Below are 13,051 nucleotides of genomic sequence, written 5' to 3'. Positions count from 1 at the left end.
GGGCTGTCATATTGGCCGCTTGTAAATGTCTCCTGAGCCTTGGTATTTCTAGCAGAAGGTCTGTTTCTGATACCTCTTTATGATAAAGTCACAAAATGTCGAAACAGTTAATTTCAACAGTTCATTGTTCGCTGAAAGCCAAGTGTGTGTCTGCACAACCTCGAAAAATGAAGCCACATCATGAATAGACTTTGTTCTGCTTTAGAGTTCAACATTGAATCGGTTATAATATTTCAATATATCCCTTTGAAGTTCGGTTCTAAATGTGGGTCCTGTATCAGTAGCTAACTCACCATGTCACCATCCATTCGTTTTTGACGTCGAATTCGTCTTTCGGTGGGAATGTCATAGTTCTCATATTTGTTCGTGGCAAAATGGCAAAATCCATTGCTTCATCCTGTAATATGACCTCGTTTTTCTTCAATATAAAGACGAATCCCCTATTTTGGTGGATGATTCATAGACGGTGCCTTTATTTTGTAATTCAATCTGACGAAAATTTATTTCTCTTACTACATCATTCCAAAAGAAAAGATAGCAAACAATAATGTGAAATTACACACAGCGGGCATAGGGTTATGTGCAGCACCTCTGGTGTCTAAATTTTCTTGTTGATGATATAATTCCTCAATTGCAGCAACAACACTAGAAATGTCTCTTTGACCTCGACTTTTCTATTATAAATTTTCACATATCGAATCACTTAAGACATTTGATCGATATGAATCGAAATAAAACATGCAACGTCGCGTCAGGAAGACGGTAAGGAAGCAAACCGCACTGATTCGTATTTTCCAATTTAAACGAGTGGATGTCTCCAGTGGATTCGCAAATCGACGGCACCAATTTTTGTCCACACCTGATTTGTCCGATAAAAACTCGGTTTCGTGTGTTCACAAAATAATATCGAATTGTATTTTGATTGTAAGGTGAATGAATGAAGTTAAAAATTAACGATTTATTCTTTTGTGACCGAGTCTCTCGGGTGTCACCCCCGAACGGGTGACACCCGGGGCGGGCCGCCCCCTCCGCCCCACCCTAGCTACGCCACTGCCTATATATTAATAATATAGGTATGCAAAGTCCGCAGATAGTGTGCTACTTTTCTTATAAACAAAATGGCGCCCGAAAATCGTGTTTTTTTCAATTTTTGCTCTATAACTTCAAAGATTTTAACTTTACACCAAAAACACTCAAATAAAAATTCACCGTAATTAAATTCTCCATAGAGACATGTTTTTCCGATTTATTTCGACGAAAAGTTTCCTCGCAAAATGCGGGGTTTTCCAACAAAATCTTTAATTTTTAACTAAAATTTTAGGTTAGTAATTTATTTATTAATAATTAAATAAATTGGTGATATAAAAGCTCTTTTGATATAGAGTATATTTCCAGAAGCCGATAGAAATTGAATGAACAGTTTAGCAACAATTAAATTGTTAATTAAGAATTTAATAAAAATAAACCGACATTTCCTAGCCAAGCAGGATAATGAATACACAAGCCTAAGACCAATAAAAGCCGGAGTACCACAAGGAAGTGTCTTGGGACCGATATTGTACTTGCTCTACACTGCTGACCTACCCACAAGTAACAGAACAACGTGTGCAACTTTTGCTGATGACACTGCTGTACTAGCCTCTCACCATGATCCAAATACAGCATCCGCAATCCTTCAGAAAGACCTTAATAATATACAAAGATGGCTTAAAAAAACGGAAGATAAAGGCAAATGAGAGTAAATCCATCCATGTAACATTCACCATGAAAAGACAAACATGTCCATCTGTAACACTAAATGAAACGCAACTCCCACAAACCGATGCTGTCAAGTACCTCGGAATCCATCTTGATAAGAGATTAACTTGGCAAAAGCATATTTTTACAAAAATAAAACAACTAGGAATAAAATTCCGAGAAATGTACTGGATCATCGGTCGTAAATCTCAACTATCTCTTGAAAACAAACTGCTGATATATAAATCTATATTAAAACCAGTGTGGACCTATGGTATCCAACTTTGGGGGACAGCCAGTCAAACTAACCTAGAAATACTGCAGAGATTCCAGAACAAAGTCCTTAGAACAATGCTGAATGCTCCTTGGTACGTGCCAAACTATGTGATAGAGCAAGACCTCAATGTGCCATCCATAAAAACAGTAATATTAGAATATTACAAAAAATATTCCAAGCGACTAGAATCTCATCCAAACGAGTTAGCCAGCAACCTCACTGATGACCACAACGATGTACGACGCCTGAAGAGATTCAAAGTAGTGGACCTAGCAAGAAGATTCGAATAATCTGTGATAACTAAACTTATAACTTGTTTTAATTTAATTTATGTAAAGAGGGTGATCACTGGATCTCCCTCTACAGGTCAAATTTTCAATTTTTGTCAAAGAATTTACCTATTGTTCTTAGTTAAGGACAGATTGTAAATATTACAACAATAAAAAAAAATTAAGAATTTAGGTATGTGTGTGTAACAACCATAATAATTATGATGCATAAGAAAAACTATGATTTTTGTATAAAAAGGCACTATGAGAGCAGCTTTTTTCATCGATCTGATACTACGGGATCCGAATATAGGTCGACCTACGCCCATCTGCTTTCCGGATGAAAGATTTTTTTTATTAAATTACCTATACAAATACGACTTGCATGGGTTGCCTATCAAAATCGTGTCATAGCTATACTTAAGGGGTGGCGTAGGGGGAAATCAATATTTCAAGCACATTTTTTTTGAAAGTATGGTAGAATTATTTTATTTTTAAATTAAATAATCATATTTAGTATAATTCATAGATTATTCAAGAAAAAATATTAAAAAATAAGCCAATGGTGGCAAATTGTTAAAGACACCTAAAAAAACAATGAATTTTGCGGTGGACACCAGAACTCATTATTAGAGCATGGTAAACAAAAAATTTAAAAAGATTTTATTAGCTTATGAGTTTCACGAGGTAACGCTGTCGAGTTATTTTAGTTTTATCGACTTTTGACTTTTTAATATGACTTAGAAATCAAAAAAACGATTTCTTTTTGCAAAAAATTGTGAAAATCAACATATTTATTATTGTTAAACAAAAAATAAGCATAAAACAAATAATAATATCTCGACAACGTAATCTCAAGGAATGTACAAAGTACATATATACAAAATTCCAGGAGGGTCGGTCAAGTGGTTTTTGAGTTACAATGTCTACAGCCTTTGAAAAAAGCAGTTTTGAAGAAAACGCGTTTACAGTATTGTCAACATTTATTTTCAATTTCTTTTTTGCCTGTTAAATCGTAAAGTGATGCACCCCGAAATATGTTTTTGAATCGCGGAGTAATTTACAAAAGAAAATGAGAACAGCTGTTGACCGTTGTTCACTACGTTCAAACGCGCTGGCGCGAACTTACTGCAAAGCGAGTCGAAGGTAGGGATATTCAACACTCCCTACCTTCGACTAGCTTTGCAGCAAGTTCGCGCCAGCGCGCTTGAGCATAGTGAGAAACGGTCCACAGCTGTTCTCTTTCTCTTTTGTAAAATTGTAAATTACTCCGCGATTTGAAAACATAGTCCGGTGTGCATCACTTTACGATTTAACAGACAAAAAAGAAATTGAAAATAAAAGTTGACAATACTTTAAACGCGTTTTTCTCAAAACTGCTTTTTTCAAAGGCTGTAGACAATGTAACTCAAAAACTACTTGACGGACCGACCTGGAATTTTGTATATATTTTCTTTAGACATTTCATGAGGTAACGGTGTCGAGATATTTTTTGTTTAACAATAATATGTTGACTTTCACCCTTTCTTGCAAAAAAAATTAGTTTGTTTTGACTTATGAGTGATATCAAAAAGTCAAAAGTCGATAAAACTAAAAAACTCGACAGCGTTACCTCGAGAAACTAATAAGCTAATGAAATCTTTTTGAATTTTTTGTTTACCATGATCCAATGATGGGTTCTGATGTACACCGCAAAATTCATTGTTTTTTAGGTGTCTTTAAAAATTTGCCACCGTTGGCTTATTTTTCAATATTTTTCCTTGATTTTTTTCCTGAATAATCTATGAATTATTGTACTGAATATGCTTCACGCGTTTCTACGCCTTTGTCAAACCCAAACTGTGTTCATTAATATCTATGTCTATACCCTGTTCCACGAACAAACGCCTGTCTTGGATTATCGCGACAACGAATATTTTACTGTGCAATTTATGAAGAACGAAAGTAAATTGCAAAATACATTGTTGTTTATTGGAACAATTATTAGAGCCATTTCTTTACGCACTTCTTATGTTGCACACTAAAATATTCGTTGTCGCGATAATCCAAGACAGGCGTATATTCGTGGAATAGCCCATATGTAGTTTATGATATATTCGGCTATTGATGACTTTCTCAACCTTTAGCACATGGGACATCAAGCTAATGGTGCGGTAATTGGCGCATTCTCTTGCGTTTATCTTTTTAGCGAGACAAATAAAGATCGAACCATTCCCTTAGCAGCTCTTTTATTTCTTGGCTAATTTCTTTAAATATTTTCCATCTGATGCTGGATTCTTCCTCTGTTGTGCTTCTGCTGTTTCTCCTTCACTTCAGGAAGAGAAAAACTGCTTACAACAGTTTTAACAAAAAATGATTAACTCATTGTCATTTATAAATAAGGGATTTCACAAGATTGAAGAATGGAAAAACTAAAACACCACAAGCAATCCAGAAACATTCACAAGAAGGGATTCAAAGATGATAACAATACCATAGGTGAAGGGATTATCATAAAAAATTTTAAAATGATTGGAAATAAGTACAACAGAACATTCAAAACAACCAATATATTGATATCTATCATATCCAAAACCAAACCTAATAACACACAAGAGAGATCAAAGAACTGCATGTACAAACTACAATTTTTGTGTGTGTAGACCACTAAACGAGCATAAAACATACATCAAAAAATAAAAACTTCGACAAATCGACAAATATCCAAACGTAACTAAAATAATGCAGAGATAGTACCTACAATGGAAAGATGCAAAGATGAAAGAAACAGACATAAAAAAAATCAAAGAAGTAGCGCTCATCCTACTTAACCCGGCACCTGCCACGTGGGGTGCTACCAGCACCCCATAACAAATTTTTATCAAATATTTGGTATTTCAAGTTTGGTAACCGAGCTGTGCGTCATAGTAGCTTTCTATAATATTGTATAGCATATATGTGTTAGTGTTTGAAGTGGTTATTTAGTGTCAAGGGGTGCTGTGAGCACCCCACGTGGCAGTTGGCGCCTTGTAAAGCCACGTGGCAGGTGCCGAGTTAATGAAGAAAAACGTGTAGCAAACCATCATCAGTAGAATGTAGTAGGCTCTTGTTACCAATACTAAGGGTCGATTTCTCATACCTGCGGTAATCTATGGTTCAGTTGAACGAGGATCACCGGTGATCTTCGGTTTTGTTTGGAATGCATTTCTCATTGCACGTTCATGTCAGTGCTCGTTCTACAGCTTTCGAGAAATGCCAATAGATGGCAAAAGGTAAAAAACTGTCGCCATTTTGAACTACCTTTTTTATGCTGTTTTTGAATAAAGTTAAATTTAAGTATTTATAGTCAAATAGTCATTTTAATAATTATAAATAAATATTATAAAAACAAAAATAATATTATCGTTTATCGTTAGGCTTAATATAATAAAATAGGATATATTTATATTATGACAGCGTTTCGTGTTAATACAACGCATGCGTAGTCCATGAAATCATCTGAACTGAGTTCTGAAATCTTTGAACGGCCGAATTCCACCGTTCAAGCATCGTTCAAGTTTAAACTGCCTTCGGTTGAACGTGCGAATTGAGAAAGACGATTTTGACTTTAAACTGACGTTCACTAGAAGTTCAGGTTAAACTGGAGTTGAACTCGATATGAGAAATTGGCCCTAAAAGACGAAGAAAGCAACAAGAATGTAGGTACAATAGCGGATTAATTGAAACTCGGAGACATAGGTATCATCTACAATTCTTCAAAATACATATACAATACACAATACATCAACATATAAATGTTATGTTTATATGGGATTAGCCACAGTTTCGTTGTAACAACAATTACATATTTTTACATAAAATACTTAACGTTTCAATTTCGGCTCCGGAAATCGTTGTTAAAAGTTATTTAGAACAATAATAAGGTGTGTGCAACCACAACCGCTACATTGTTGTTATTATTGAGTATGATGGTTGTAGACAACATCCAACTGTGGGTTGAAGTGAAAAGATATGAGAGTGAATGTTTTTATGCTATGTGATATATTAAATTCTAATTATTTTGTGCATTTGTGCAATAATTCGGTGTTATGTAATTCTGTGTTTGTAAGTGTTCGTAATCAGTTTTTGGAGTAAGTTAGTTTTATGTATTGTATGTTGTATATGTGTATATGTGTATGATGGTGATAAGTGCTTTACGTTTCCCTGTGCTCTATTATTGGTACGTTTTTGTTGTTCACTTTTTCTTTAAGTATTGGCAACCAAAGTTGAGTTGGAATCATGCCACTTTTGTTTCTTGAGGTATCTTCTTACCACTTACCAATTTTCCTGAAAATTGATGGAGGTTCACAGAAATCAGAAGTAATACTTGGTTTTTATCTTCATACTTCATACACTGTACTAATAGTTGATTTTTTTTTTGAGTGAATTTGATGGCCTTGGCCGAGCCAATTAGCCAGACATTTTGTTATTTTAAAAACAAACAAATTTGATTTTTCAATCAGAGGAATTTTTTCTGTATTTCTAACTCTAAATACATAACAAACTAACATTATTATCTACAATTATTATCTAAATAATACTGTTTTGGTTGTTCATTTTTTTTGTAAATTTTTATTTTTTTTTTGTATTTTTTTTGTATTTTTTTTTTTGTATTTTTTTTTGCATTTTTTTTATATTGTTAATTTGTTTTTTTTTTATTAATTTTTTTATTGTTATTTTTTATAAATTGTTTTTTTTTTTACTACGCTAAGACGTAAACCCGATTCATCCTCGCGGAGGTTTACATCTTCTTAGTTTTTTTTTTGCATTTTTTATTTTTTTGTTTTTTTTTTTGCATTTTTTATTTATTTATTTTTTTTTTGTTTTTTTTTGTTTTTTTTTTGTTTTTTTTTTCTTTTTCTCTTTTTTTTTGTTCTTTTCTTTTTTCAATTATAATATACAATAATTACTTAAATCTACAGGATTTAAAACAAAATAACAACAAAACAAACATGTTTGTTTTGTTTTAACAAACATGCCTGCTTTGTTTTAACAAAATTTCTTAAATACAGGGTAAATTTTATTGCTACAATCTATATTTACAATTTTTGATATGTTCGTAAATTGTTTTTAATATATTAATCTCTTCAGAAAAAATCAAATTGTTCAGGTAGACGGGAAGTGGAATTTTTAATATATTAAGATTATCATAAAATTTGTTTATATTTACTGATTGATGTGAACATTCGAGGAGAATATGTAGTAGATTACCTTCTTTTCCACACTCACAGTTAGGTGACTCTGTGAGACCCAGACTGTACATATGAAGGGGGGTAAGAGCATGATTACATCTCAATCTATTTATAACTCTTATGAAATGGCGATTTGATACAGAATGAAACCATCTTTTAATGGGAATTTCAGGTCGCATTTGTTTGTAATTACTACCAGTTCTCGTGTTTCGATAATACCTTTGCCAATTTTCTTTTTGGTGTCGTCTACTAATAATATCAATATCCGAAATGGGTAGTAAGTTCATGGGAAGTTCTTCACCTATTTCTAGGGCGGATTTGGCTAGCCTGTCTACTATTTCGTTACCCCTAATGCCTGCGTGTCCCTTTATCCATGATATAATGATGTTTTTTCCTAAATTTGCAATTTTATTATAAAGAGTCATAATTTCCAGTTCTATATGATTTAGTTGTTGGTACTTATGTACGTTAGTTAGTCTATCAACGACACTCTTACTGTCTGTAAATATTATGCAGCTATAGGGTTCGTTACTAAATATGTGTCTTAAAGCAAAAAGTATCGCTATCATTTCAGCGGTGTATATCGATGATTCACAAGGCAATTTGAATAATTTTTTAAATCCACTTTGAATATTGATTATTGCACATCCTACTTTGTTTTGTACTTTGGATCCATCTGTATAGTAAAACTGATAATGTGGCCATTTATGAAGTATAAATGATTGAAAAACGGCTGGATTTAAATTAATATCCATAAAAAAAGTATTAATTTGTTTTGAGAAAATTTCTTCTAATACATGGGAATACATAGGTGAAACTTGATTTTCATAAGTATAGAAAGTACTTCGGTATTGAGATATTTTCAAGTAACTATCTACAAGAAGGGGACATTTTTTCTTTGTCCAATATTTATGAGTTAGATCTAAAATTGATAACTTATGTATATCCTGCAGATAGTTTGTATTTTTTCCTATAGTTCTAGTAATAAATTTATCACTTAAAAACTGTCGTCGAAATTCCAGGGGTGGTTCTATCGCCTCAACTTCCATTATATTAACGGGTGTAGACTTCAAATATCCAAGACAAAGTCGAAGACATTTATTTTTTTGTATTTCTAATTTATTCAAATGTGTGTTTGCAGCAGTTCCATACAGATGACAACTGTAATCGAAAATAGGACGAATCATAGTACGGTAAAATAAAAGTGCTATATTTGGATCGGCACCCCAATTAGTTCTACAAAAGGCTCGTAGAATATTCATTGCATTTTCAGACTTTTTTATGATATGATGCATGTGATCCTTCCATAGAAGTTTTCTATCCAAATAAGTACCGAGATATTTTATACAATTTTTAATAGGATATTGAATTTGACCTACTGCCAAATGACCTTGTGGAATTTGACGATTTCTGGAGAAAATGCAAATTTCTGTTTTAGATTCTGATATTGCTAAACCAATATTTTGATAGTGATTAAGAACAGCCCTAATTGAGACATTAAAATTATTTTTACATATATCCAATGATTTGTGGGATGTGTAAACTACTACATCATCAGCGTATTGAATAATCTTTGTTGTGCTATTAATACAATTTTCTAAATCAATATTATATAAAATATATAACATTGGACTTAATATGCTACCCTGTGGTAGTCCTATATTTGTAAGACGTGGAGTGGAGATGGAATTGTTGATTTTTAAAACCGTCCATCTATTAGTGTACAGTGTCCTCAGAAATCTAGCTAAGTTGATGGGAAAACCAATGTCTACTAGTTTTTTATACATAATGTCCAAATTAACGGTATCGAATGCAGAAGAAACATCTAGAAAAGCAGCCATAGTATACGCATTATCAGTAAAGTTTATTAGTATAGATGAGACTAAGGAAGTTATCGCATCTTGAGTTGATTTTGATTTTCGAAATCCATATTGAGATTTTGGGAAAATATCTTCTTGCTCTAACCAGTGTTCAATTCTATTTTTTATTAATCTTTCTAACGTCTTTAGGAAGCAAGAAGCTAGGGATATTGGTCTATATGAACTATAAGAATTTTCTGGTTTTCCAGGTTTTTTAATAGGTATTAGAATATATTCCTTCCAACTCTCTGGAATTTGTGACGTGTCATTCCAAATTTCATTAAAAATATGTAATAATGATATTTTATATTGAAGTGGTATATGGTATATCATGGAATATGAAATATTGTCTTTACCTGGAGCACTGCTATTTTGTTGACTAAGTACTCGATCTAACTCCCACAATTTAAATGGTTGTTCTAAGCCAAACTTATCCCTTGAAACTGTTTCGCTGTATTCTGGAAAATATTGGGAAGGTACCCACTGAGGAGATATTTTATTATGAAATTCATCTAGCCAGCTTGAATTTGGATTTATTGGAAACTTGTTGGACTGTTTGCGGTTTTTAAAGGTGTTTACTTTCTTCCATACTTCACTGATTTTTGTTTTGGAGTTAAGGCTTTCGCAGTACTCTATCCAATTCTGTTTTTTCTTTTGCTTGAAGAGTTTTTTTGCGACAGCATCAAGTCTCTTAAATTCAAATAAATTATTCCTTGTAGGATTTTGTTTATATTTTCCGTATGCAATTTTACGGTTATCAGCAGCAGTTTTACAACTTTCGCACCACCATTGGTTTGAAATTTGTCTCTTATGTATGACGTTAGATGAAAACTTCGGTATTGCTAAATTGGCTGCTTTATTGATGTTTGCTATTAACTGTTGATAATTACCGGGAGAATTTTCAGCTTCTAGTACAGAGGTGTATAAGTCCCAATCGGCCTTGTTAAGATTCCAGATCTTATGAAAGTTTTCAGTTGGAGATGAAGTTGTATTATCTGTTTCCATGTTTATGATAATCGGAAGATGATTGGATCCATGAGGATCTTGTAAGACACTCCACGTTAAAAAATTTGAAAGATCTTGAGTACAAAATGTTAAGTCAATAGCAGATGGACTGTTACTAGTTGCTAATGTGGGCGACCCATCATTCAGACATATCAAATTACAATGATCAATACTTTCTAAAAGTTTTTTACCATAATTGTCTTCAATTTCACAGCCCCATGCGATACTGTGGGCATTAAAATCGCCACCAATAATAAAAGGCTTAGGAATATCTGTAAAGAATTCCAACCATTGTCTTTCAGATATCTGGGTTTTTGGTTCAATGTATACTGAGACAATAGTAATAGGATTTTTGTTTCGAAAAATTTGAACTGAAATACATTTATGAGTGAAAGGGTGTCTATTTTTAAGATTTATTTCTTCACATCTTATGTTTGATTTTAATAAAATGGCAGTTCCACCATACCCGTCTGCACGATCTGATCTAAAGCAATTATAACCTTTAAAATTATAATAGTATTTTGATTTAAACCAGGTTTCTGAGAGTAATGCTATGGAAATTTGATTTTGATATAGCAGATATTCTAAATTTACTTTATTAGCTACTGCTGAACGACAATTCCATTGCAGCATATTCATATTTGTGATGTCTGCGAATTTGAAGACAAGGGTTGGTTTACATGATTACTAATTAATTGAACTATTTCTGACTCTGATACATTAAAATTGTTTGTTTGTTTTATATTATTTATAATATTGAGAACTACTTCTAAAACTAAACTTATTGTTGAATTTAATTCCTCTGATTGTGATTTTACTCCAACTGAGTTTTTTAAATAATGTTGACTATTAAAAATTCCTCCCGAGACAAAAGATGAGTTTGGTTGAGAAAGAATTTCTTGTCTTGAAATTTCAATGGGATTAGGGCTAATTGGCCTGTGCCTTTTGTTTGGGCTTGAAGATGTAGGAGAAGAAAACATGTAATTAGTAAAATTATTTTTATACGATTTGGGTTGTAAATTCTGGGTCTGCGAGAATTGGGGTTGAGAAGAATGAGACTGTATTATGCTAGATGGGGTAAGTCCAGATTGAATCCGTTGGGGATAATTTGTCGAGGAAATTACACTATTTTCCATGGCAGAGGTATTAAGAGCGACTATGTTGGCGTATGTATTTTTTGGGACCTGTTTATTTGCATCAAAGAAATTAACATTGGAAGAGCTCATGGTTTCCTTCACAATTTTTTGCCTTTTAAATTCTGGACAAGAAGATAAATTAGTTGTAAGGTGATTTCCTTGACAGCTAAAGCAACGTGGTAGGTAGTCAGTACTAGTACAATCTTTTGTGGTGTGGGATTCCTGACATTTACTACATCTCGGTCTACTTCTACACTGACTACCTAGGTGGCCGAAACGGAGGCAGTTATAACATAATAGTACCTTTTGTTTGTAGGGTTCTACTTCCTTAATAACCTTATTAATAGAAATATATTTTGGCAAAATTTGGGATTTAAAAGTAACAATGCAAGGCTTAGTAGCTACATATTCTATTGACTTACCTTCATCTGTAATTTTTTCTACTTTACGGTTTATTCTTTTGACGTTAGAAACTTCAAAATTGCAATGTTGATCAAATGGTTTTATTTTACCTTTTATATACTCATCCGAAAAGTCTTGTTCAATATCTCTAATGACGCCCTGTCTATGAAGAATAAATTTTGGAATGTACAATACAAAGTTATTTTTAACAAAAATGTTATCGTTTTTATGAGTTATTAGAAAATTCGCTGATTTATAATCTTTTAACTTGATTCTAATCCTATTCCGACCTATAGAATCAATACTAATAATTTTGTTATCTATTTGCGGGAAGTTAGAGAGAATTATATCTCCAATTTTGAGAGCATTTAATTTGCCTTTGAATTCAGTTGTATTATTTTCAACATAAATATGGTATGGCCCTAAATCAGTACTTACATACAAAAATTCCTCTCTTTCTTTTGACATAATATTGTCGATTTTATCATTTGTTGACGAATTTTGATTAATTAATAAATTATTATCAGTACTTACCGGATTATTTTCATTGCAAATGTTATTTTTATTAAAGGTTGTCACCTGTCCGACTGGATAAATATCCATACTTACATCTTTAATTAAACTTATCTTTTTTTGAGGTATATCTGGGGGTACAGGGTCAGGGGGTTTCCCCCCGACTTGCAGGTCCATTTAATTGGTTTTGAACACTCTATCCAAACTTCCTTATATACCACCTTTGAACAACTATTTTAAGACACAATTTTAATCGGATATTGTTTAATTGGTTTTACTCTTGCCGATAAACACGTCTGAATCGTAGGTGAACTACAGTAGAATTTTAATGAAAAAAAAAACGCTAAAAACTAATATTTTCTTCGGAGAAATTTAAAATATTGGTTTTCACTTTTGACGTTTTTTTGACATTAATAGTTGATTTAGAATGATAAATTGTACAACTATCATTAATAGTAACATACTTCACCAGACTATAACGTTAGAAAATGTATATCTCTGCAACCTACTTTTTAATAAATAAATATATCTATATTCATCGGGAAAAATAGGTAAGTAGTAAAATCAATATGAAAAGAAATATGTATGCTTTATTGTCACTGAAAATTTTACAATTTTATGGACCAAGCTTACATAGAGTCAA

General features: G+C 32.5%; 1 protein-coding gene across 1 annotated transcript in view; it reads left to right on the top strand.

Moving 5' to 3' along the window:
• Positions 1-13,051, top strand: part of LOC114329229 (uncharacterized) — a 1,335,969-nt gene that overhangs the window by 667,771 nt on the left and 655,147 nt on the right. The gene's annotated exons all lie outside the window — the stretch shown is intronic.

This window comes from Diabrotica virgifera, chromosome 1 (genome assembly GCF_917563875.1).
Source record: "Diabrotica virgifera virgifera chromosome 1, PGI_DIABVI_V3a".
Taxonomy (NCBI): Eukaryota; Metazoa; Arthropoda; class Insecta; order Coleoptera; family Chrysomelidae; genus Diabrotica; species Diabrotica virgifera.
This window is presented reverse-complemented; position numbering and strand designations above follow the sequence as displayed.